We start from the raw sequence: 25,875 nt of genomic DNA, 5'->3' as shown, positions 1-25,875 counted from the left end.
AGTCAAGATATAGTTTCCTCTATCGCCACCGTCATGTGTTTTGTGAATCATGAAACATCAATTAATGACTGAGTCCTTGTCCTTCAATTCCCAAGCACTATGGCTCACGTTCAAATTGTAGCTTCCCCCACCATTTTTCCACATTTCTTTATATGAATTTTCTACTTGCATCTTTTAAAATGTTTATAGGCCATCAAATGATTCCATGTAATAGGATTTTTCTATTGTAGACATAGATCCATCCTAAACATGTCTAATTTGTACATTTGTCATTTCCTACTTCTTTACGACCATATTGAATAATCATTGGCTTTCCCTTTTAATTGGAAACCATTTACCAATTGTAGAGCTTGTGCCACTGTATCAGTATCTGGAAATGTAACAAAAGCCTGATCTTTCATTTTCCCATGCTATATAAGGCAAAAAAGTAATTTTTGTACAAGATGTTGGAATTGAACCAACAAAGAAACAAGATCTATTTCCTTTACATCAAAGGATAGATTTTTGATGTCAAGTATTTGAGAAGGGTGACTAGGAATATAATTTGATAACTTGCCACTAGGTATCTCATGAATTTCATCTTCTGAAAGCTTGTTTGAATTTTTTTTTCCCTTGAAATTAGGTCACCAATGAGACTATTTTTTGTTTGGCACTTCCATTTGTACTTCGTATTCTACTCCCTTTCCTTCTGAGTTTCCAATTAGAATTGGATCTTTGTTTCTCTCTGATTTGTCTTTGCACAACGCTTGTTTTTCCTCCAAATACATATATAAATAAAGTACATCAAGAGCAAGTCTAGAAAATACATCTATTACAGGATGGTTAAATTGATAAGGAGCTCCATCACTAGCACGTTCCTAAGGTGTATTTCCTTACGTAGCTCGCTCAGCTCAATTGTATTTAATAAAGGCTTATGGCATGCACTCTCTCCAAAAGAAGGATGGGAAATTACTTTCAATTTCTCTTTCCCTCGCATTAGAGATGCCTCTATCTCTTTTGTGTGCTTGCTATAATTATGATGCTCGCCACAAACCTCTATGACTTGATTTGAGTAGTTTGCATATTGTTTCCCATGCTCCTTTTCAAGTGCACGTTGGAAAAAGGCTAGATCTGGACTATATCACTTTCGCTTATTTGCATCATTAACAAGCATGCATGAGGGTACTAAACTGATACTAGACTATTAACAATTGCTTCCTTCTTTCTCTTGAATCTCATTATCTTGAAATTATGCAATCTATTCTAAAAAATCCATGGCCTATACAATGCATGTTGTGTGTGGGCTCCTCAAATACAACCTTCTCCAATATGTTTTTGGTAGAAAGCTATTTTTGGATAAAGGTTTGAAGCGTGAGCTCAGCCTTCTTTCTAATGAGAGGGCCATCACTTTCTCTGTCATTGTCTTCGAAGGAATTCCCCTATCTTGGTACATGACTTGTTCTTGCAAAAACTTGATTTTTTTTTTCTGTAGATGGTTGACTTAATAGATAGTGTTCCTTTTTAAAATTTATTTTTCTTTATGTATAAACACCTAAAACTAACAATATGTTGTTTGTAACCTTGATTAAGGATGCCCAATGCAAAGTATAACATTCCCCATGAGAACTCTTTTGAAAATATTTTATAATCATATGATGTTTCAAATCAAATGTACTAACAATAATATTGCATAGTGAATCTCTCAAATCATCTACCACTTTGCCCAAATAATGTTTTACAATATTGTAAATGATGAGAATAAAATTAGAATTTCAAAGTCCACTTTCAAACATTGTTTTCAAGGATTTTTTTGAGATATTTACTTCAATAATTATAAGTGATTTAATATTCAATCTTTCAAATAATATATATATATAGTCTGGAAAGTATTTATAGCTATTGTGGAATTTTAAGTGAAGTTTCCATAGGGTGTATTTTATGTGAAAGATTACACTATTTTTTATTTTCTAAATCAGATGTTCAATCAACAAATTGTCTGTCATATTTTATTCTTCAAGATGCAGTAATCATTTTCTAACATTTTTTAAAATGTAAGAGGTCACCATATTGCTATATTGTTTTTCACTCTTACACTAATAACTTAAACAATTAAGTTCTATTAAGGGAATATGATTTATTTACTATAGTTTCAGAATTAGTATGTAATTCACATTCATTCATTAAGCATTTTGAGACCCATACATGATTTGATAAATAATTGTAATGAATGAACAATTGATCTCATCTAGAAGGAAATTCAAAGCTTGACAATGAACATATCTAGTAAATATGAGAAAGATTATTAGCTTTGTCAAAATCCAACAAAAGCTAATGTTGGGAAATGCATGACATTGATTAATTTTCATAAATTCATAAAACAAGCAAACATCAGTGTTCTTATCAGCATTGAGAATTTGTAGGAAATAATATTAGAATATAACCTTGATGTCACAAATGAGACTTTTTTTGTGTTGAATTATAATACAATCTAATGACATTATTGTGGCTCTGTAGTTTAAGCAAAGAACAAACATTAAGCTTATATATAGAGTACTTGAAACTGATGTTAATATCTCTAGTTCTACCAAAAAGGAGATCAAGAAACTTGCCAATACAATAGTGTTATGAAGTAGTTGTTCCATTTTATGATCATTTCATTCCTTGTCTCAGTTGTAAATAATAGTTTACAGTTTTGTATCCTTAACATCACAATAATCTATAGTGCTAGCATGCTAATTAACTCAAACCTGTTATAGATCTAGAATTTATATGCCTAATTGTATCTGCCAAGTAAGGATTATAGTTCCCTTGTATTTGGTTGAGTGGGTATTGATCAAAAATGGCATTGGATTGTACTAGAGTAGAGTGAATATCAACTTTTTGGAAGGTCTCTAGAATGAAACTATCCTCCACATTCCTTATGCACAGATCAAAAACTTATGACATTGGTAGAATAGATGATGCTTTAATCCACATCATCTCCTCCACAGACTAATGCAGTTGTTCCAACTAATAAAGGTATTAGCTAGAACATACCAAAGAAATCAAAAAACACACCTCATATTATAATATGGATGTCACCCTACCACATCAACATTTCATTCTGGATGGAAGGGGTTATTTGATTTGCACTTTGAATATTTTGTACGTCATTTTTCTTTTTGTTTATTTAGTTGATCATTTTATGTTAAGTGGGTTATCTTGAATGGGATACAGATATAGAAATACAGTTGGACATTCTTTGAAAACCTTAGTTTTTTCCCCCAAAATAGTTAGATTTTGGATCCAATAGATATTGTTATTGTTTGTGGATGCATATGACTATTGGGAAGTGCCCAATTGTGATAACAATGTAAGCTACTTATCACATTTCTATATATATCCCTTTGAAGCGTCATGACTAAGTACATGTAGCTTTATCATATTTGATGTTTGTTATTATTTTATTTAAAATGATATAGTATATTTTTTTTATTTTTTTTATTTGTTATTATATTTATAATATTAAATTATTGACTTGAGATAAGATTATAATCATAATTTAATATTTGATTTTAATGAACTATTCATCATCTTAAAATAAATGATTCATAATATTATCTTATATGTTACTTCTTAAGCATATTTGGAATAATAAATTATATTATGTAATATTATTAACAATATTTTATTTCTTTATTTTAATAATTTGAATAATAATATTTTATAGTGTATGATTATTTATTTGATTAACATGAATATTATTATGATTATGATTATATTTAATTAATTCTTTTGTTTAACTTTGTATTTAGGCTCTATTATCATTCAAATCTAGCTCTGAAAAGGGGAAATTACATTATGGTCAAGGATATGAAGTTTATGGTTATGATCAACCACCTCAGGATCCATCAATGTATGATTTTGGGGCTTATTCTATAATTAGGGTTATCAACAAGTCAAGCATAGTCATTGCTTACCAGACTTTACTAGTCCAAAATTTCCTTTTATTATAGGTTTTTTAAAGAAATTTATTGTAAACATATTATTTAGTTTTTTGTTACATTTATGAATCGGCACCACTTTCCCTATTACTAGGAATAATTTAATTATAGATCATTGATAAAAAATACCTTTCTTTTCATGTGCCTTATTTTTATCAAATTCCTATTTTTATGTTTTTTGTAGACTTAGGTTCAATAAATGTCAACATCAAGTGTAATGAACACTTTTAGCACCAACCTAAGCATAAGGAAGAGGAAATATTTGATCCTTTGGCACCTCCATATGTAAAAAAGTGAGTATTTCAATTGATCATGTTTCATAGTTTTTAATAGATGTGATTTTTTAATGGGGTTTGATATTTTTATTTAATGCAATGGTCTATTTTCTTGATATAAATTGCATAATCATTTGTAACTTTTTCTGAGAAGTTAGCACAAGAAATAAATATCATGTTATAGTGACCATGATCGTGGTAGCTATAATGTTGGGAAGACAACTTTGTCAATCTTTTGCATTATTCTTTAAAGGGTACTAGCTCAATGGAAGAGTGTCTGCATTATAAGTAGGAGGATGGTGGTTCAATTCCATCGTGCCCTAATATGACTAAATTAATGATTAAATAAACTACTAAATATATTACCAAATATACTACCATATATACTACCAAATATACTACCAATAAATTACAAATATACTACCCAAAAAACTACCAAATATGCTACCAAATATACTACCCAAAAAACTACCAAGTACACTACCGAATAAGCTACAAAAATTACCAAATAAATTACCATATAAACTACCAAGTAACAACAATAAATGACTAAATCAATGACCTAATTCATGATTAAAATAACTTAGTCATAAATTTGGTTGAGAGATAAATGTCTCGCAATAAACTACCATTGGTCATGTGATCAAAATTAGTCACATATCTACAATTTTTAGTAGTTTATTTAGTAATATATTGTTATTTTTGTACTAGTGCATCTTCGACATGGTCAATTATTCAATTTGGATTATGACTTGGTGGCATTTCTTCTTCAAAATCTTCATTCTCCAAATTTTCAATTTCGGCATTATCGTTTTCAATAGGTACATTTTCATTCCCCAACTATACATATTCATTATCTGACTCTATGATTTCACCTTCAATTAATTCATCGTCGACTTGACTGATATTTAGCATACCTTATCTTTTTCTTCAGTGTTCCATTTTGTCCCTTTCCCTATATGCCGCAATGTCTTCATTGGATATCTTCCTTTTGCATTTATCCTTTCGATGACTGCTGCTCCCCATTTAGATGACAAATTTGAACACCTAAGGTTATATTTTTAAAATATTTTTGATTGGTTGGGCCCCAAAATGTAACTTTTTGCAAAACTCATGAAAAAAGAAGTGAAAAAGTGATGTTGTCGGGTCTGTAGGGATAGCGAAATATTGGGAATTAGTGCCAGTAAAATTAGATATCCGATCCTAGATCGGATATCTGATTTCAAATCGGATATCTGATTTTGTAAAGTGAATTTTTTGAGAGAAAACTTGTTATAATTTACCTCCTTTGCCATAATTATATTAATATTATGAAAATAATTGGAGGGAAACTAACTTTGGTTTATTACTAAGCTAATAGTATAATAGTATTAATATATACTAGTATTAATATAAAGCATCAATAATACTAATATATAATAGTATTAATATTATTACTATAGATATAATAGCGTAAATATTTAGTGTTGATTTATATTATTATTATTATTATAGCTTTAATTGTATTATTATTATTACTATAGATATAATAATATTAATATTTAATGTTGATTTATATTATTATTATTATTATCATTTAATGGGTCAAAGGGGGTCATAGGTCACCCTATGACCCCCTTTCACCCATATGAACGATTCGAATATGTCCCTAGGGGTCCTCGAACCCCTAGGGACATTTGTTATCGTTTAATGGGTACCCTATGACCCCCTTTGACCCATATGAATGATTCGAATATGTCCCTAGGGGTCCCAAGACCCCTAGCGACATATGTCATCGTTTAATCGATCAAAGAACCATTGACCCATATGAACGATTCGAAAAACATATGTCGTCGTTTAATGGGTCAAAGAGGGTCATAGAGCCATTCCACCCATATTACCCATTCAAATTTTTCCCCAGGGGTCCTAGGACCTCTCGGGACATATGTCGTCGTTTAATGGGTAAAAGGGGGTCATAGGTCAACCTATGACCCCTTTTGACCCATATGAACGATTTGAATATGTATCTAGAGGTCCTAGGACCCCTAGGGACATATGTCGTCATTTCATGAGTCAAAGGGGGTCATAGGTCACCCTCTGACCCCCTTTGACCCATATGAATAACTCGAATATGTTCGTAGGGGTCCTTGGACCCCTAGGGACATATGTCATCATTTAGTGAGTCAACGGGGGTCATAGGACACCCTATGACCCCCTTTGACCCATATGAACTATTCGAATATGTCTCTAGGGGTCCTAAGACCTCTAGGGACATATGTCATCATTTAATCGGTCAATGGGGGTCATAGGTCACCCTATGACCCCCTTTGACCATTATAAATAATTTGAATATATCCCTATGGGTCCTAAGACCCCTAGGGACATATGTCATCATTTAATGGGTCAAACGGGGTCATAAGTCACCCTATGACCCCCTTTAAACCATATGAATGATTTGAATATGTCCCTCGAGGTCCTAGGACCCCTAGGGACATATGTTGTCATTTAATGAGTCAAAGGGGATCATAGGTCACCCTATGATCCCCTTTGACCCATATAGCCCATTCGAATTTGTCCCTAGGTGTCCTAGGACCCCTAGGGACATATGCCATCGTTGAATGGGTCAAAGGGGGTCATAGGTCATCCTTTGACCCCCTTTGACCCATATGAACTATTCGAATATGTCCTTAGGGGTCCTAGGACCCCTAGGGACATATGTCATCGTTTAATGGGTCAAAGGACGTATGACACCCTTTGACCCATATTACCCCTTGAAATATGTCCCTTGGGGTCCTAAGACCCCTAGAGACATATGTCATCATTTAATGGGTCAAAGAGGGTCATAGGTCACCCTATGACACCTTTTGTCAAATATGAACAATTTGAATGTCTCGAGGGGTCCTAGGACCCCTAGGGACATATGTCATCATTTAATAGGTCAAAGAGGGTCATAGGGCCCTTTGACCCATATTACCCATTCAAATATGTCCCTAGGTGTCCTAAGACCCCTAGGAACATATGTCCTAGTTTAATGGGTCAAAGGGGGTCATAGGTCACCCTAGGACCCCCCTTTGACCCATTTGAATGATTCGAATGTGACCCCTAGGAACATATGTCATCATTTATTTGGTTAAAGAGGGTCATAAGTCACCCTATCACCCGTTTTGACCGATATGAATGATTCGGATATGTCCCTAGGGGTCCTAGGACCCCTAAGGACATATGTCGTCATTTAATGGGTTAAAGCCCATGACCCCCTTTGACCCATATTACCCATTCAAATATGTCCCTAGGGGTCCTATGACCCCTAGAGACATATGTCGTCATTTAATGGGTCAAATGGGGTCATAGGGTGACCTATGACTACCTTTGATTGATATTACCCATTCACATATGTCCCTAAGGGTCCTAGGACCCCCTAGAGACATATGTCGTTGTTTAATGGGTGAAAGGGGGTCATAGGTCACCCTATGAACTCCTTTGACCATATGAACATTTCGAATATGTCTCTTAGGGTCCTAGGACCCCTAGGGACATATGTCGTCGTTTAAAGGGTCAAAAGGGGTCATAAGCCAAACTATGACCACCTTTGGTTGATATGAACGATTCGAATATGTCCCTAGGGGTCGTAGGACCCCAAGGGACATATGTAATCTTTTAATGGGTCAAAGGGGGTCATAGGGTGACCTATGATCCCCTTTCAACCATATGAACGATTTGAATATGTCTCTAGGACTGTTAGGGACATATGTCGTCCTTTAATGGATCAAAGGGGGTGATAGGGTGACTTTCCTTTGACCCATTAAACAACAAAAAATGTCCCTAGGACCCCAAGGGACATATGTCATTGTCTAATGGGTCAAAGGGGGTCATTGGTCACCCTATGACCCCCTTTGAACCATATGAACCATTCAAATATGTCCCTAGGGGTCCTAAGACCTCTAGGGACATAAATCGTCATTTAATGGGTCAAAGGGGGTCATAGGTCACCTTATGACCCCCTTTGACCCATATTACCCATTCAAATTTGTCCCTAGGGGTCTGAAGACCCCTAAAGACATATGTCATTGTTTAATGGGTCAAGGAGGGTCATAGGTCACCCTATGACCCCCTTTGACTCATTTGAATGATTTGAATATTTCCCTAGGGCTCCTAGGAACCCTAGGGACATATGTCATTGTTTAATAGGTCATAGGAGGTTATAGGTCACTCTATGACCCCCTCTGACCCTTATGAATGACTTGAATGTCTCTAGGGGTTCTAAGACCCCTAAAGACATATGTCATCGTCTAATAGGTCAAAAGGAGTCATAGGTCACCCTATGACCCCCTTTTACCCATATGAATGATTTAAATGTCCATAGGGGTCCTACGACCCATAGGGACATATGTCACCGTTTAATGGGTCAAAGAGCATTATAGGGTCTTTTCACCCATATTACCCATTCAAATATGTCCCTAGGGGTCCTAGGACCCCTAGGAACATATGTCGTCATTTAATGGGTCAAATGAGGTCATAGGTCACCCTATCACCCCCTTTGACCCATATGAACGATTTGTATATGTCCTTAGGGGTCCTAAGACCGCTAAGGACATATGTCATCATTTAATGGGTCAAAGGAGGTCGTAGGTCACCCTATTACCCCCTTTGACCCATATGAACGATTCAAATATGTCTGTAGGGGTCCTAGGACCCCGAGGGACATATGTCATCATTTAATGGGTTAAATGGGGTCATAGGTCAACCTATGACCACCTTTGACCCATATTACCTATTCAAATATGTTCCTAGGGGTCTTAGGAACCCTAAAGACATATGTCATCATTTAATGGGTCAAAGAGGGTCATAGGGCCCTTTAACCCATATTACACATTCAAATTTGTCCCTAGGGGTCTTATGACCCATAGGGAGATATGTCGTCGTTTAATGGGTCAAAGGGGGTCATAGGTCACCCTATGACCCCCTTTGACCCATATCAACGATTCGAACATGTACCTAGGGGTCCTAGGACCCCTAGGGATATATGTCGTCATTTCATGTGTCAAAGGGGGTCATAGGTCAACCTCTTACCCGCTTTGACCCATATGAACAATTTGAATATGTCCTTACGAGTCCTCCGACCCTTAAGGACATATGTCATAGTTTAAGAGGTCAAAGGGGGTCAAAGGTCACCCTATAACCCCCTTTGACCCATATGAAAGATTCGAATATGTCCCTAGGGGTCCTATGACTGCTAAGGACGTATGTCATCATTTAATAGGTCAATGGGGGTCATAGGGTGACCTATGACCTCTTTTGACCCATATGAATGATTTGAATATGTCCCTATGGGTCCTAGGACTCCTAGGGACTTATGTCATCATTTAATGGGTCAAACAGAGTCATAAGTCACCCTATAACCCCCTTTGACCCATATGAACGATTTGAATGTCCTTGGGGGTCCTAGGACCCCTAGGGACATATGTTGTCATTTAATTGGTCAAAACGGGTCATATGTCACCCTATGATCCGCTTTGACCCATATAGCCCATTTGAATTTGTCTCTAGGGGTCATAGGACCCCTAGGGACATATGTCATTATTTAATGGGTCAAAGGGGATCATAGATCACCCTTAACCCTCTTTGACCCATATTACCCATTCAAATATTTTCTTACGGGTACTAGGACTCCTAGAGACATATGTGATCGTTTAATGGGTCAAAAAGCATCATAGGTCACCTTATGACCCTCTTTGACCTATATAAACGATTCGAATATGTCCTTGGGGGTCCTATGACTCTTAGGGACATATGTTGTTTAATTGGTCAAAGAGTGTCATAGAGCCCATTGACTCATATTACCCATTCGAATATGTCCCTAGGGGTCCTAGGACCCCTAGGGACATATGTCATCATTTAATTGGTCAAAAGGTGTCATAACTAACCTTATGACCCATTTTGATCGATATGAACAATTCAAATATGTCCCTAGGGGTCCTAGGACTCCAAGGGACATATATCATCATTTAATGAGTTGAAGGGAGTCATAGGGTGACCTATGATTCCCTTTGACCCATATTACCCATTTAAATATGTCTCTAGGGGGCCTAAGACCCCTAGAGACATATGTCATGATATAATAGGTCAAAGGATGTCATAGGTCACCCTATGACCCCCTTTGACCCATATGAATGATTTGAATATGTCCCTAGGGGTCCTAGGGCAGCTAGGGACATATATCGTCATTTAATGGGTCAAAGGCTGTCATAGGGTGACCAATAACCATCTTTGACCCATATTACCGATTCAAATATGTCCCTAAGAGTTCTAGGACCCCTAAAAATATATCTCATCATTTAATGGATCAAACGGGGTCATAGGGTGACCTATGACCCATTTTGACCATATGAACGATTTGAATATGTCCCTAGGGGTCATATGACCCCTAGAGACATATGTCATCATTTAATTGGTCAAAGGGAGTCATAAGTCTCTCTATGGCCTCCTTTGACCGATATGAATGATTCAAATATGTCCCTAAGGGTCCTAGGACCCCTACAGACATATGTCATCGTTTAACGGATGAAAGGGGGTCATAGGGTGACCTATCACCCCTTTTGACCCATATGAATGATTCGAACATGTCCCTAGGGGTCCTAGAACCCCTAGGGACATATGTCGTCGTTTAATGGGTCAAAAGATATCATAAGTCACCCTATGACCCCCTTCCACCCATATGAACGAATCGAATATGTCCCTAGGGCTCCTAAGACACCTAAGAACATATGTCATCATTTAATGGGTCAAAGGGTGTCATAGGTCAGCCTATGAGCCCCTTTGAACCATATGGCCCATTTGAGTATGTCCCTAGGGGTCCTAGGACCCCTACGAACATATGTTGTTGTTTAATGGGTGAAAGGGGGTCATAGGGCCTTTGAACCATATGAACAATTTAAATATGTTCTTAGTGGTCCTAGGACCCCTAGGGACATATGTCATCGTTTAATGGGTCAAAGGGGGTCATAAGCTGACCTATGACCCCCTTTGACCATATGAATGATTCAAATATGTCCCTAGGGGTCATAGGACCCCTAGGGACATATGTCATCGTTTAATCGGTCAAAAAGGATCATAAGTCACCCTATGATCTCTTTTGACCAATATGAATGAGTAGAATATGTCCCTCGAGGTCTTAGGACCCCTAGGGACATATGTCATCATTTAATGGGTCAAAGAGGGTTATAGGGTGACCTATGACCCCCTTTGACCCATATGAACGATTCGAATATGTCCCTAAGGGTCCTAGAACCCTTAGCAACATATGTTGTTATTTAATGGGTCAAAGGAGGTCATAAGTCACCCTATGACCTCTTTTCACGCATATGAACGAATCGAATATGTTCCTAAGGGTCATATGACACCTAGGGACATATGTCATCATTTAATGGGTCAAAGGGTGTCATAGGTCACTTTATGACCCCCTTTGAACCATATGGCCCATTCGAATATGTCCCTTGGGGTCATAAGACCCCTAGGGACATCTATTGTGATTTAGTGGGTCAAAGGGGGTCATAGGTCACCCTATGACCCCCTTTGACCATATGAATGATTCGAATATGTCTCTAGGGGTCATAGGACCCCTAGGGACATATGTCATCGTTTAATCGGTCAAAAGGGGTCATAAGTCACCTTATGACCTCCTTTGACCAATATGAATGATTCAAATATGTCCCTCGGGGTCCTAGGACCCCTAAGGACATATGTCATCATTTAATGAGTCAAAAAGGGTCATAGGGTGACCTATGACCCGCTTTGACCCATATGAACGATTTGAATATGTCTTTAAGGGTCCTAGAACCCCTAGGGACATATGTTGTCATTTAATAGGTCAAAGGGGGTCATAAGTCACCCTATGACCTCTTTTCACCCATATGAATGAATCGAATGTGTTCTTAGGGGTCCTAAGACACCTAGGGACATATGTCGTCATTTAATGAGTCAAAGGGTGTCATAGGTCACCTTATGACCCCCTTTGAACCATATGGCCCATTCGAATATGTCCCTAGGGTTCATAGGACCCCTAGGGACATCTATCATCATTTAACGGGTCAAAGGGTGTCATAAGTCACACTATGACCCCCTTTGACCCATATGAACGATTCGAATATTTCCCTAGGGGTCCTATGACCCCTAGGGACATATGTTATTATTTAATGGGTCAAGGAGAGTCATAGGTCACCCTATTATCCCTTTTGACCATATGAACGATTCGAATATGTCTATAGGGGTCTTAGAACCCCTATGGACATATGTCATCATTTAATAGATCAAAGGGGATCATAAGTTACCCTATGACCCCCATTGACTGATATTAACAATTTGAATATGTCCCTACGTGTCCTAAGACCCCATGGAACATATGTCATCATTTAATGGGTCAAAGCCGCTTTCACCAATATGAACGATTGGAATATATCCCTACACCTAGGGACATATGTCGTTGTTTAATGGGTCAAAGGGGGTCATAAGTCACCCTATGACCCCCTTTAACCGATATGAATGATTCGAATATGTCCCTAGGGGTCTTAGGACCCCTAGCGACATATGTCATCATTTAATGGATCAAAGGGTGTCATAGGTCACCCTATGACTCTGTGATTTATGACACCCATTGACCCATATGGCACATTCAAATATGTCTCTAGGGATACTAGTACCCCTATGGATATTTTTCATTGTTTAATGGGTCAAATGACCCCCTTTGACCCATATGAACGATTCAAATATGCCCTTGTCGGTCTTAAGAATCTTAGGGACATATGTCATCATTTAATAGGTCAAAGGGAGTCATAGGTGACCCTGTGACCCCTTTTGACTCATATTAACAATTCAAATATGTCCCTATGGGTCTTAGGACCCCTAGGGACATATGTCATTATTTAATGGGTCAAAGGGGGTCATAACTCACCCTATCACCCCCTTTGATCCATATGAATGGTTTGAATGTGTCCCTAGGGGTCGTAGGACCCCTAGGGACATATTTTATTGTTTAATTGGTCAAAGGCGATCATAGGTCACTATATGGCCACCTTTATCCTATATTACACATTTTAATATGTCCCTAGGGGTCCTAGGACCCCTAGGGACATGTCATTGTTTAATGGGTCAAAGGGGGTCGTAGGTCACCCTATGACCCCCTTTGACCCATATGAACCATTCAAATATGTCTTTAGGGGTCCTAAGACCCTTAGGGACATATGTCCTTGTTTAATGGGTTAAAGGGGGTCATAGGGTGACCTATGACCCCCTCTGACCTATATTACCCATTTGAATATGTCCTCAGAGGTCCTAAGACCCCTGGGGACATATGTCGTTGTTTAATATGTGAAAGGGGGTCATAGGTCACCCTATGACCCCCTTTGACCAATATGAACCATTCGAATATGTCCTTAGGGGTCCTAGGACCACTTGGGACATATGTCGTGGTTTAATGGGTCAAAGGGGGTCATAAGTCACCCTATGATCTCCTTTGACCCATATGAATGATTCTAATATGTCCTTAGGGTTCTTAGGAACTCTAGAGACATATGTCGTCATTTAATGGGTCAAAGAGGGTCATAAGTCACCCTATGACCTCCTTTGACCCATATTACCCGTTCAAATATGTCCCTAGGGGTACTAGGACCCCCTAGAGACATATGTCATCGTTTAATGGGTCAAAAAGGGTCATAGGTCAACTTATGACCCCCTTTAACCCATATGAATGATTCAAATATGTCCTTAGGGGTCTTAGGATCACTAGGGACATATGTCATCATTTAATGGGTCAATCGGGGTCATAGGGTGACCTATGACCTCCTTTGACCCTAATGAACGATTCAAATATGTCCTTATGGGTCCTTGGACCCCGAGGGACATGTCGTCATTTAATAGATCAAACGGGGTAATAAGTCAGCCTGTGTCCCCCTTTGACCCATATAAATAATTTGAATATGTCTTTCGGGGTCCTAGGACCCTTAGGTACATATGTTGTTGTTTAATGGGTCAAAGGGGGTCATAGGTCACCTTATCATCCACTTTAACCCATATAGTCCATTCGAATTTTTCACTAAGGGTTCTAGGACCCCTAGGGACATATGCCATCGTTTAATGGGTCTAAGGGGGTCATAGGTCACTTTATGACCCCCTTTGACCTATATTAACCTTTCAAATATGTCCCTAGGGGTACTAGACACCTAGAGGCATATGTCGTCGTTTAATTGGTCAAAGAGTGTCATAGGGACCTTTGACTTATATTACCCATTCAAATATGTCCTTAAGGGTCGTAGGACCCCTAGGGACATATGTCATCATTTAATGGGGCAAAAAGGGTCATAACTCACCCTATGACTCCCTTTGATTGATATGAACAATTCGAATATGTCCCTAGGGGTCCTAGAACTCCAAGGGACATATATTGTCATTTAATGTGTTGAAGGGGGTCATAGGGTGATGTATGACCCCCATTGATCCATATGCACCATTCGAATGCGTCCCAAGGGGCCTCGAACCCCTAGTGACATATGTTATCGTTTAATGGGTCAAAGGGGTCATAAGGTAACTTATGACCCCCTTGACCCATATGAACGATTTAAATATGTCCCTAGAGTTCCTAGGACCCCTAGGGACATATGTTATCATTTAATGGGTGAAAGGGTGTCATAGGTCAACCTATGACCCCCTTTGATCCATATGGCCCATTTAAAAATGTACTTAGGTGTCCTAGGACCCCTAAAGACATATGTCATCGTTTAATGGATCAAAGGGGGTCATACGATGACCTATCACCCCCTTTGACCTATATGAATGATTCGAATATGTCCCTAGGGCTCCTACAACCCCTAGGGACATATGTCGTCGTTTAATGGGTCAAAGGGAATCATAAGTCACCCTATGACCCCCTTTCACCCATATGAACGAATCGAATATGTCCCTACCAGTCCTAAGACACCTAGGGACATATGTCATCGTTTAATGGGTCAAAGGGTGTCATAGGTCACCCTATAAACCCCTTTGAAATATATGGCCCATTCGAATATGTCTTTAGGAACATATGTTGTTGTTTAATGGGTGAAAGGAGTTCATAGGTCACCCTATGACCCCTTTTGACCCATATGAACAATTTGAATATGTTCTTAGTGGTCTTAAGACTCTTAGGGACATATGTCATCATTTAATGGGTTAAAGGGGGTTATAGCTCACCCTATGACCCCCTTTCACCCATATGAACGATTTGAATATGTCTCTATGGATCCTACGACCCCTAGGGACATATGTTGTCATTTAATGGGTCAAAGAGAGTCAGAAGTCACCAATGAACTCCTTTGACCCATATAAATTATTTGAATATGTCCCTATGGGTTCTAGGACCCCCTTTGACCCATATTACCCATTCAAATATTTTTCTAAAGGTCCTAGGATCCCTAGTGACATATGTCGTCATTTAATGGGTCAAAGCGGGTCATAGGTCACCCTATGATCCATTTTGAGTATAGGAACGATTTAAATATGTCTGCAAGGGTCCTAAGACACCTATGGAGATATGTCATCATTTAATGGGTCAAAGGGGGTCATAAGTCACCCTATGATCCCCTTTAACTGATACTAACAATTCGAATATGTCCTTATGGGTCCTAGGACCCCTAGGGACATATGTGGTCATTTAATGGGTCAAACGAGATCATAAGTCACCCTGTGACCCCTTGTGATCCATATGAATGATTTGAATATGTCCCTCGGGGTCATAGGACCCCTAAGGACATATGTTGTCATTTAATGGGTCAGAGGGGGTCATAGGTCACCCTATGATCCATTGTGATCCATATAGCCCATTCGAATTTATCCTTAGGGGTCCTAGGACACCTAGGGACATATGTCATCGTTTAATGGATCAAAGGGGGTCATAGGTCACTCTATGACTCCCTTTGACCCATATTACCCATTCAAATATGTCACTAGGGGTACTAGGACCCCTAACGATGTGTCATTGTTTAGTGGGTCAAAGTGCGTCATAGGTCACCTTATGACCCCCTTTGACCTATATGAACAATTCGAATATGTCCCTAGGGGTCCTAGGACCCCTAAAGAGATATGTCATCGTTTAATTGGTTAAAGAGTGTTATACAACCCTTTGACCCATATTACCAATTCAAATATGTCCCTGACATATGTCATCATTTAATGTGTCAAAAGGGGTCATAGCTCACTCTATGACCCCTTTCGATCGATATGAACAATTAAAATATGTCCCTAAGGGTGTTAGGACTCCAAGTGACATATCATCATTTAATGGGTCGAAGGAGGTCATAGGGTGACCTATGACCCCATTTGACCCATATGAACCATTCGAATATGTCTGTAGGGGTCCTCGGACGCTTAAGGACATATGTCATTGTTTAATGGGTTAAAAGGGGTCATAAGTCACCCTATGATGCCCTTTCACCCAAATGAATGATTCAAATATGGCCTTAGGACCCCTAGGGACATATGTCATCATTTAATGGGTCAAAGGGTGTCATAGGTCAACCTATGACCCCCTTTGACCTCCTAAGGACACATGTCATCGTTTAATCGGTCAAAAGAGATCATAGGGTGACCTATGACCCCCTTTAACCCATATTACCCATTCAAATATGTCTCTAGGGGGCTTAGGACCCCTAGAGACATGTCATCATTTAATGGGTCAAAGGCGGTCATAAGGTGAGCTATGACCGTCTTTGACCCATATTACCCATTCAAATATGTCTCTAGGAGTCCTAGGAGCCCTAGAGTCATATGCCATCATTTAATGGGTCAAAGGGGGTCATAGAGTGACCTATGACCCCTTTTGACCATGTGAACGATTCGAATATGTCCCTAAGGGTCAATGGACCCCTAGGGAAATATGTCATCATTTAATCAGTCAAAAAGGGTCATAAGTCACCCTATGACTTCTTTTGACCAATATGAATGATTCGAATATGTCCTTCAGGATCCTAGGCCCTCCAAGGACATATCTCGTCGTTTAATGGGTCAAAGAGGGTCATAGGGTAACCTATGACCCCCTTTGACCCATATGAACGATTCGAATATGTCCCTAAGGGTCCTAGAACCCCTAGGGACATATGTTGTCATTTAATGGGTCAAAGGGGATCATAAGTCACCCTATGACCTCCTTTCACCCATATGAACAAATCGAATATGTCCCTAGGGGTCCTAGGACACCTAGGGGCATATGTTGTCATTTAATGGGTCAAAGGGTGTCATAGGTCACCTTATGACCCCATTTGAACCATATGGCCCCATTTGAATATATCTTTAAGGGTCCTAGGACCCTTAGGGACATCTGTCGTCATTTAATGGGTCAAAGGGGGTCATAAATCACCCTATGACCCCCTTTGATCCATATGAACGATTTGAATATGTCCGTATGGATCCTAAGATCCCTAGAGACATATGTTGTCATTTAATGGGTCAAAGTGAGTCATAGGTCACCCTATGATCCCCTTTGACCATATGAACGATTCAAATATGTTCCTAGGGGTCCTAGAACTCATATGGACATATGTCGTCATTTAATGGGTCAAAGGGGGTCATAAGTCACCTTATGACCTTATTTGACTGATATTAACGATTCGAATATGTTCTTAGGTTTCCAAAGACTCCACGAGACATGTCATTGTTTAATGGGTCAAAGACCCTTTAACCAATATGAATGATTAGAATACATCCCTACCCCTAGGGACATATGTCATCGTTTAATGCGTCAAAGGGGGTCATAAGTCACCCTATGACCCCCTTTGATCGATATGAATGATTCGAATATGTCCCTAGGGGTCTTAGGACCCCTAGCAATATATGTCATCATTTAATGGATCAAAAGGTGTCATAGGTCACCCTATGACACCGTGACCTATGACACCCATTGGCCCATATGGCGCATTCGAATATGTCCCTAGGGATTCTATGACCCCTATGGATATTTGTAGTCATTTAATGGATCAAATGGGGTCATAGGTCACCCTATGACCCCCTTTGACCCATATGAATGATTCAAATATGTCCTTATCAGTCCTAGAAATCTTAAGGACATATGTCATCATTTAATAGGTCAAAGAGAGTCATAGGTGACCTTATGACCCCTTTTGACTCATATTAACGATTCAAATATGGCCCTATGGGTCCTAGGACTCCTACAGACATATGTCATCGTTTAATGGGTCAAAGGGGGTCATAACTCACCCTATCACCCCCTTTGACCCATATAAACAGTTTGAATGTGTCCTTGGGGGTCGTAGGACCCCTAGGGACATATGTCATTGTTTAATGGGTCAAAAGTGATCATAAGTCACTATATGACCCCCTTTTTCCTATATTACACATTTGAATATGTCCCTAGGGGTCCTAGGGACATGTCATCATTTAATGGGTCAAAAAGGGTCATAGGGTGACCTATGACCCCCTTTGACCCATATGAACCATTCAAATATGTCCTGAGGGGTCCTAGGGCCCCTAGGGACATATGTCTTTGTTTAATGGGTTGACCCATATTACCCATTCGAATATGTCCTCAGAGGTCCTAGGACCCCTAGGGACATATGTCATCGTTTAATGCATGAAAGGAGGTCATAAGTCACCCTATGACTCCCTTTGACCAATATGAACCATACGAATATGTCCTTAGGGGTCCTAGGACCACTAGAGATATATGTCGTCGTTTAATGGGTCAAAGGGGGTCATAGATCACCCAATGACCCCCTTTGACCCATATTAACCATTCAAATATGTCCCTAGTGGTACTAGGACCCTTAGGGACATATGTCGTCGTTTAATTGGTCAAAGAGTGTCATAGGGACTTTTGACTTATATTACGCATTTGAATATGTCCTTAAGGGTCGTGGGACCCCTAGGGACATATATCATCATTTAATGGGTCAAAAAGGGTCATAACTCACCCTGACTCCCTTTCATCGATATGAACAATTTGAATATGTCCCTAGGGGTCTTAGGACTCCAAGGGACATATATCATAATTTATTGGGTTGAAGGGGGTCATAGGGTGACGTATGACCCCCACTGACCCATATGCACCATTCGAATATGTCCCTGGGGGTCCACGGATCCCTAGGGACATATGTCATCATTTAATGGGTCAAAGGGGGTTATAAGTTACCCTATGACCCCCTTTGACCCATATGAACAATTTGAATATCATATGTTATAGTTTAATGAGTCAAAGGGTGTCATAGGTCAACCTATGACCTCCTTTAATCCATATGGCCCATTCGAATATGTACCTAGGTGTCCTAAGACCCCTAAGTACATATGTCGTTGTTTAATGGGTAAAAGGGGGTCATAGGGTGACCTATCACCCCCTTTGACCCAGATGAATAATTCGAATATGTCCCTAGGTGTCCTAAAACTCCTAGGGACATATGTCGTCATTTAATGGTTCAAAAAGAGTCATAAGTCACCCTATGATCCCCTTTCACCCATATGAATGAATCGAATATGTCCCTAGGAGTCCTAAGACACTTAGGGACATATGTCATCATTTAATGGGTCAAATTGTGTCATAGGTCACCCTATGACCCCCTTTGAACCAAATGGCCCATTCGAATATGTCCTTGGGGGTCCTAGGACCCCTAGGAACATATGTTGTTGTTTAATGGGTGAAAGTGGGTCATAGGTCACCTTATGACCTCTTTTGACTAATATGAACAATTTGAATATGTTCTTAGTGGTTCTAAGACCCCTAGGGACATATATCATCGTTTAATGGGTCAAAGGGGGTCATACCTCATCCTATGACCCCTTTTCACCTATATGAACAATTTGAATATGTCTGTATGCATCTTAGGACCCTTAGAGACATATGTCATCATTTAATAAGTCAAATGAGGTCATAAGTCACACTATGACCCCCTTTGACCCATATGAATGATTCGAATATGTCCTTAGGGGTCCTAGGACCCTTAGGGACATATGTTATCATTTAATGGGTCAAAAAGGGTCATAGATCACCCAATCAACCTCTTTGACCCATATGAATGATTCGAATATGTCCATATGGTTTTTAGGACCCGTAATGACATATGTCATCATTTAATGGGTCAAAGGGGGTCATAAGGTGACCTATGACCCCCTTTGACCCATATTACCAATTCGAATATTTTGTTAAGGGTCCTAGGACTCCTAGTGACATATGTCGTCATTTAATGGGTCAAAGCAGGTCATAGGTCACCCTATGATCCCTTTTGAGCATAAGAACAATTCAAATATGTCCTTAAGGGTCCTAGGACACCTATTGACATATGTCGTCATTTAATGGGTCAAAAGGGGTCATAAGTCACCCTATGACCCCCTTTAACTGATATTAACGATTCGAATATGTCCCTAAGGGTCTTAAGACCCCATGGGACATATGTCATCGTTTAATGGATCAAAGGGGGTCATACGGTGACCTATGACCCCTTTTAGCTCATATGAACAATTAGAATATGTCCCTACACTTAGAGACATATGTCATCGTTTAATGGGTCAAAGGGTATCATAGGTCACCCTATGACACCGTGACCTATGCCACCCATTGACCCATATCGTGCATTCGACTATGTCCTTAGGGATTCTAGGACTCCTATGGATATTTGTTGTCATTTAATGGATCAAATGAGGTCATAGGTCACCCTATGACCCCCTTTAACCCATATAAATGATTCAAATATGTCCTTATCAGTCTTAAGAATCCTAGGGACATATGTTATCATTTAATAGGTCAAAGGGAGTCATAGGTCACCCTATGATCCCTTTTGACTCATATTAACGATTCAAATATATCCCTATGTGTCCTAGGACCCCTAGGGACATATGTCATCATTTAATGAGTCAAAGGGCGTCATAACTCACCCTATCACCTCCTTTGACTTATATGAATGGTTCCAATGTGTCCCTAGGGGTCGTAGGACCCTTAGGGACATAAGTCATTGTTTAATGGGTAAAAGGCGATTATAGGCCACTATATGACCCCCTTTGTCCTATATTACACATTCGAATATGTCCCTAAGGGTCCTATGACCCCTAGGGACATGTCATTGTTTAATGGGTCAAAGGAGGTCATAGCTCACCCTATGACTGCCTTTGACCCATATGAACCATTTGGATATGACCCCCTTTGACTCATATTACCCATTCGAATATGTCCTCGTTTAATGGCTCAAAGGGGGTCTAGGTCACCTTATGACCCCTTTTGACTCATATTACCCATTCGAATATGTCCTCAGAGGTCCTAGGACCCCTAGGGACATATGTCATTGTTTAATGCGTGAAAGGGGGTCATAGGGTTTGACCAATAGGAACCATTCAAATATGTCCTTAGGGGTCTTAAGACCACTAGGGAGATATGTTATCATTTAATGAGTCAAAGGGGGTCATAGGTCACCCTATGATCCCCTTTGACCCATATGAATGATTTGAATATGTCTTTAGGGTTCCTAGGACCCTTAGGGATATATGTCATCATTTAATGGGTCAAAGAGGGTCATAAGTCACCCTATGACTCTCTTTGACCCATATTACCCATTCAAATATGTCCCTAGGAGTACTAGGACCCCTAGAGACATATGTCATCGTTTAATGGGTCAAAGAGTGTCATAGGTCAACTTATGACCCCATTTAACCCAGATGAACAATTCAAATATGTCCCTAGGGGTCCTAGGATCGCTAGGGACATATGTCATCATTTAATGGGTCAATCAGGGTCACAGGTCACCCTATGACCTCCTTTGACCCATATGAACAATTTGAATATGTCCCTATTGGTCCTAGGACCTCGAGGGACATATGTCATCATTTAATGGATCAAACAGGGTAATAAGTCAGTCTATGTCCCCCATTGACCGATATAAACGATTCAAATATGCCCTTCAGGGTCCTAGGACCCTTAGGTACATATGTTGTCGTTTAGTGGGTCAAAGGGGGTCATAGGTCACTTTATCATCCCTTTTGACCCATATAGTCCATTCAAATTTTTCTCTAGGGGTTCTAGGACCCCTAGGGACATATGTCATCGTTTAATCGGTCAAAGGGGCCCATAGGTCACCTTGTGACCCTCTTTGACCCATATTAACCATTCAAATATGTCTCTAAGGGTACTAGGACTCTTAGGGAAATATGTCATCGTTTAATTGATCAAAGAGTGTCATAGGGACTTTTGACTTATATTACCCATTCGAATATGTCCTTAAGGGTCGTAGGACCCCTAAGAACATATGTAGTCATTTAATGGGTCAAAAGGGGTCATAACTCACCCTATGACTCCCTTTGATCGATATGAACAATTCGAATATGTCTCTAGGGGTCTTAAGACTCCAAGAGACATATATCATTATTTAATAGGTTGAAGGGGTCATAAGTTACCCTATGACTCCTTTTGACCCATATGAATGATTTGAATATGTCAATATTATCATTTAATGGGTCAAAGGGTGTCGTAAGTCAACCTATGAACCCTTTTGATCCATATGGCCCATTCGAATATGTACCTAGGTGTCCTAGGACCCCTAAAGACATATGTTGTCATTTAATGGGTCATAGGGTGACCTATGACCCCCTTTGAGCCATATTACCCATTCAAATATGTCTCTAAGTAGCCTAGGACCCCTAGAGACATATGTCATCATTTAATGGGTCAAAAGGTGTCATAGGTCACCCCCATGACTACTTTTGACCCATATGAACGATTCAAATATGTCCATCGAGGTCCTAGGATAGCTCGGGACATATGTCTCATTTAATGGGTCAAAAACGGTCATAGGTCAGAGACATATTTGAATCGTTCATATGGGTCAAAGGGGATCATAGGTCACCCTATGACCCCCTTTGACCTATTAGACTATGACATATGTCCTTGGCAGTCACCCTATGATCGCCTTTGACCCATATTACCTATTCAGATATATCCCTACGAGTCCTACGACCCCTAGAGACATGTCATTTTTTAATGGGTCAAAGGGGGTCATAAGGTGACGTATGAACCCCTTTGACCATATGAATGATTCGAATATGTCCCTAAGAGTCACAAGACTCCTGCAGACATATGTCATCATTTAATCGGTTAAAGGGGGTCATACACCACCCTATGACTTCCTTGGACCTATATGAATGATTCAAATATGTCCCTAGGTGTCCTAAGACCGCCAAAGACATATGTCATCATTTAATGGGTCAAAGGGGATCATAAGGTGACCTATGATCCTTTTTGACCCATATGAATGATTCGAATATGTCCCTAGGGGTCCTAGAACCCCCAGGAACATATGTTGTCAGTTAATGGCTCAAAGGGGGTCATAAGTCACCCTATGACCCCATTTCACCCATATGAATGAATCGAATATGTCCCTAGGCTTCCTAGGACACCTAGGGGCATATGTCATCGTTTAATGGGTCAAAGGGTGTCATAGGTCACTCTATGACCCCCTTTGAACCATATGGCCTATTCGAATATGTCCCTAGGGGTCCTAGGACCACTAGGAACATATGTCCTCATTTAATGCATTAAAGGGGGTCATAGCTCACCCTATGACCCTCTTTGACCCATATGAACAATTTGAATATGTCCTTAGTGGTCCTAGGACCCATAGGGACATATGTCATCATTTTAATGGGTCAAAGGGGGTCATAGGTCACCCTATGACCCCCTTTGACCCATATGAATGATTCGAATATACCTCTATGGACTCTAGGACCCCTAAGAACATATGTAATAATTTAATGGGTCAAAGGGGGTCATAGGGTGACCTATGACCCCCTTTGACCCATATTACCCATTCAAATATTTTCTTAAGTGTCCTAAGACCCCTAATGATATATGTCATCGTTTAATGGATCAAAGCAGGTCATAGGTTACCCTATGATCCCTTTTGACCATATGAACGATTCAAATTTTTTCCTAGGGGTCCTAGGACCCCTATAGACATATGTTGTCATTTAATGAGTCAAAGAGGGTCATAAGTGACCCTATGACCCCCTTTGACTAATATTAACGATTCAAATATGTTCATAGGGGTCCTAAGACCCCACATGACATATGTCATCATTTAATGGGTCAAATGGGATCATAAGATGACTTATGACCCTCTTTAACCCATATGAACGATTAGAATATGTCTCTACCCCTAGGGATATATGTCATCATTTAATGGGTCAAAGGGGGTAATAAGTCACCCTTTGACCCCCTTTGATCGATATGAATGATTCAAATATGTCCCTAGGGGTCCTAGGACCCCTAGGGACATATTTTATTGTTTAATGGGTCAGAGGGTGTCATAGGTCACCCTATGACACCCATTGACCCATATGGCGCATTCAAATATGTCCCTAGGGGTTCTAAGACTCCTATGGACATTTTTCGTCATTTAATGGGTCAAAAGGGGTCATAGGTCACCCTATGACCCCCTTTGACCCATATGAACGACTCGAATATGTCCTTATTGATCCTAAGACCCCTAGGGACATATGTCATCATTTAATGGGTCAAAGGGGGTCATAGATCACCCTATGACCCCTTTTGACTCATATTAACAATTCAAATATTTCTCTATGGGTCTTAGGACCTCGAGAGACATATGTCATCATTTATTGGGTCAAAAGGGGTCATAAGTCACCCTATCACCCCCTTTGACCCATATGAATGATTTGAATGTGTCCCTAGTGGTCGTAGGACCTCTAAAGACATTTCTCATTGTTTAATGGGTCAAAGGCGATCATAGGTCACTTTGTGACCCCCTTTGACCCATATTACCCATTCGAATATGTCCCTAGGAGTCCTAGTACTCCTAAGGATATATGTCATCATTTAATGGGTCAAAGTGGGTCATAGGTCACCCTATGAGCCACTTCGACCCATATGAACCATTCGAATATGTCCTTGTTTAATGGGTCAAAGGGGGTCATAGATCACCCTATGACACCCTTTGACCCATATGAACGATTCGAATATGTCCCTAGGGGTCTTAGGATCGCTAGGGACATATGTTGTCGTTTAATGGGTCAATGAGGGTCATATGTCACCGTATGAGCTCTTTTGACCCATATAAATGATTCGAATGTCCCTATGGGTCCTAGGACACCTAAGAACATATGTCGTCATTTAATAGTTCAAATGGGGTTATAAGTCATCCTATGACCTATTTTGACTAATATGAATGATTCGAATATGTCCTTCGAGGTCTTAGTACCCCTAGGGACATATGTTATCTTTTAATGGGTCAAAAGGGGTCATAGGTCAGCCTATGATCCTCTTTGACCCATATAGCCCATTCAAATTTGTTCTTATGTGTCTTAGGACCCCTACGAACATATGTTGTTGTTTAATGGGTGAAAAGGGGTGATAGGTCACCCTGTGACCCCCTTTGACCCATATTACCCATTCAAATATGTCCCTAGGGGTACTAGGACCCTTAGAGACATATGTCATCATTTAATAGGTCAAATAGTGTCATAAGTCACCCTATGAACCCCTTTGACCTATATGAACGATTCGAATATGTCCCTAGTGGTGAATATGTCCCTAGGGGTGCTAGGACCCCTTGGGACATGTCGTCGTTTAATTGGTCAAAGAGTGTTATAGGGCCCTTTGACCCATATTACACATTCAAATATGTCCC

The 25,875-nt window shown here is 39.8% G+C and overlaps 1 pseudogene; it reads right to left on the bottom strand.

Annotated features, from left to right (window-relative positions):
* Positions 1-253: 253 nt before the first annotated feature.
* Positions 254-5,532, bottom strand: LOC149564876 (uncharacterized; annotated as a pseudogene).
* Positions 5,533-25,875: the final 20,343 nt, after the last annotated feature.

The sequence above is a fragment of the Cupressus sempervirens genome, chromosome 3 (assembly GCF_028749045.1).
Source record: "Cupressus sempervirens isolate cs-2001-9-10 chromosome 3, ASM2874904v1, whole genome shotgun sequence".
Lineage (NCBI taxonomy): Eukaryota > Viridiplantae > Streptophyta > Pinopsida > Cupressales > Cupressaceae > Cupressus > Cupressus sempervirens.
Note: the sequence above shows the minus strand (reverse complement) of the source record. Positions and strands in the feature narration are given on the sequence as shown.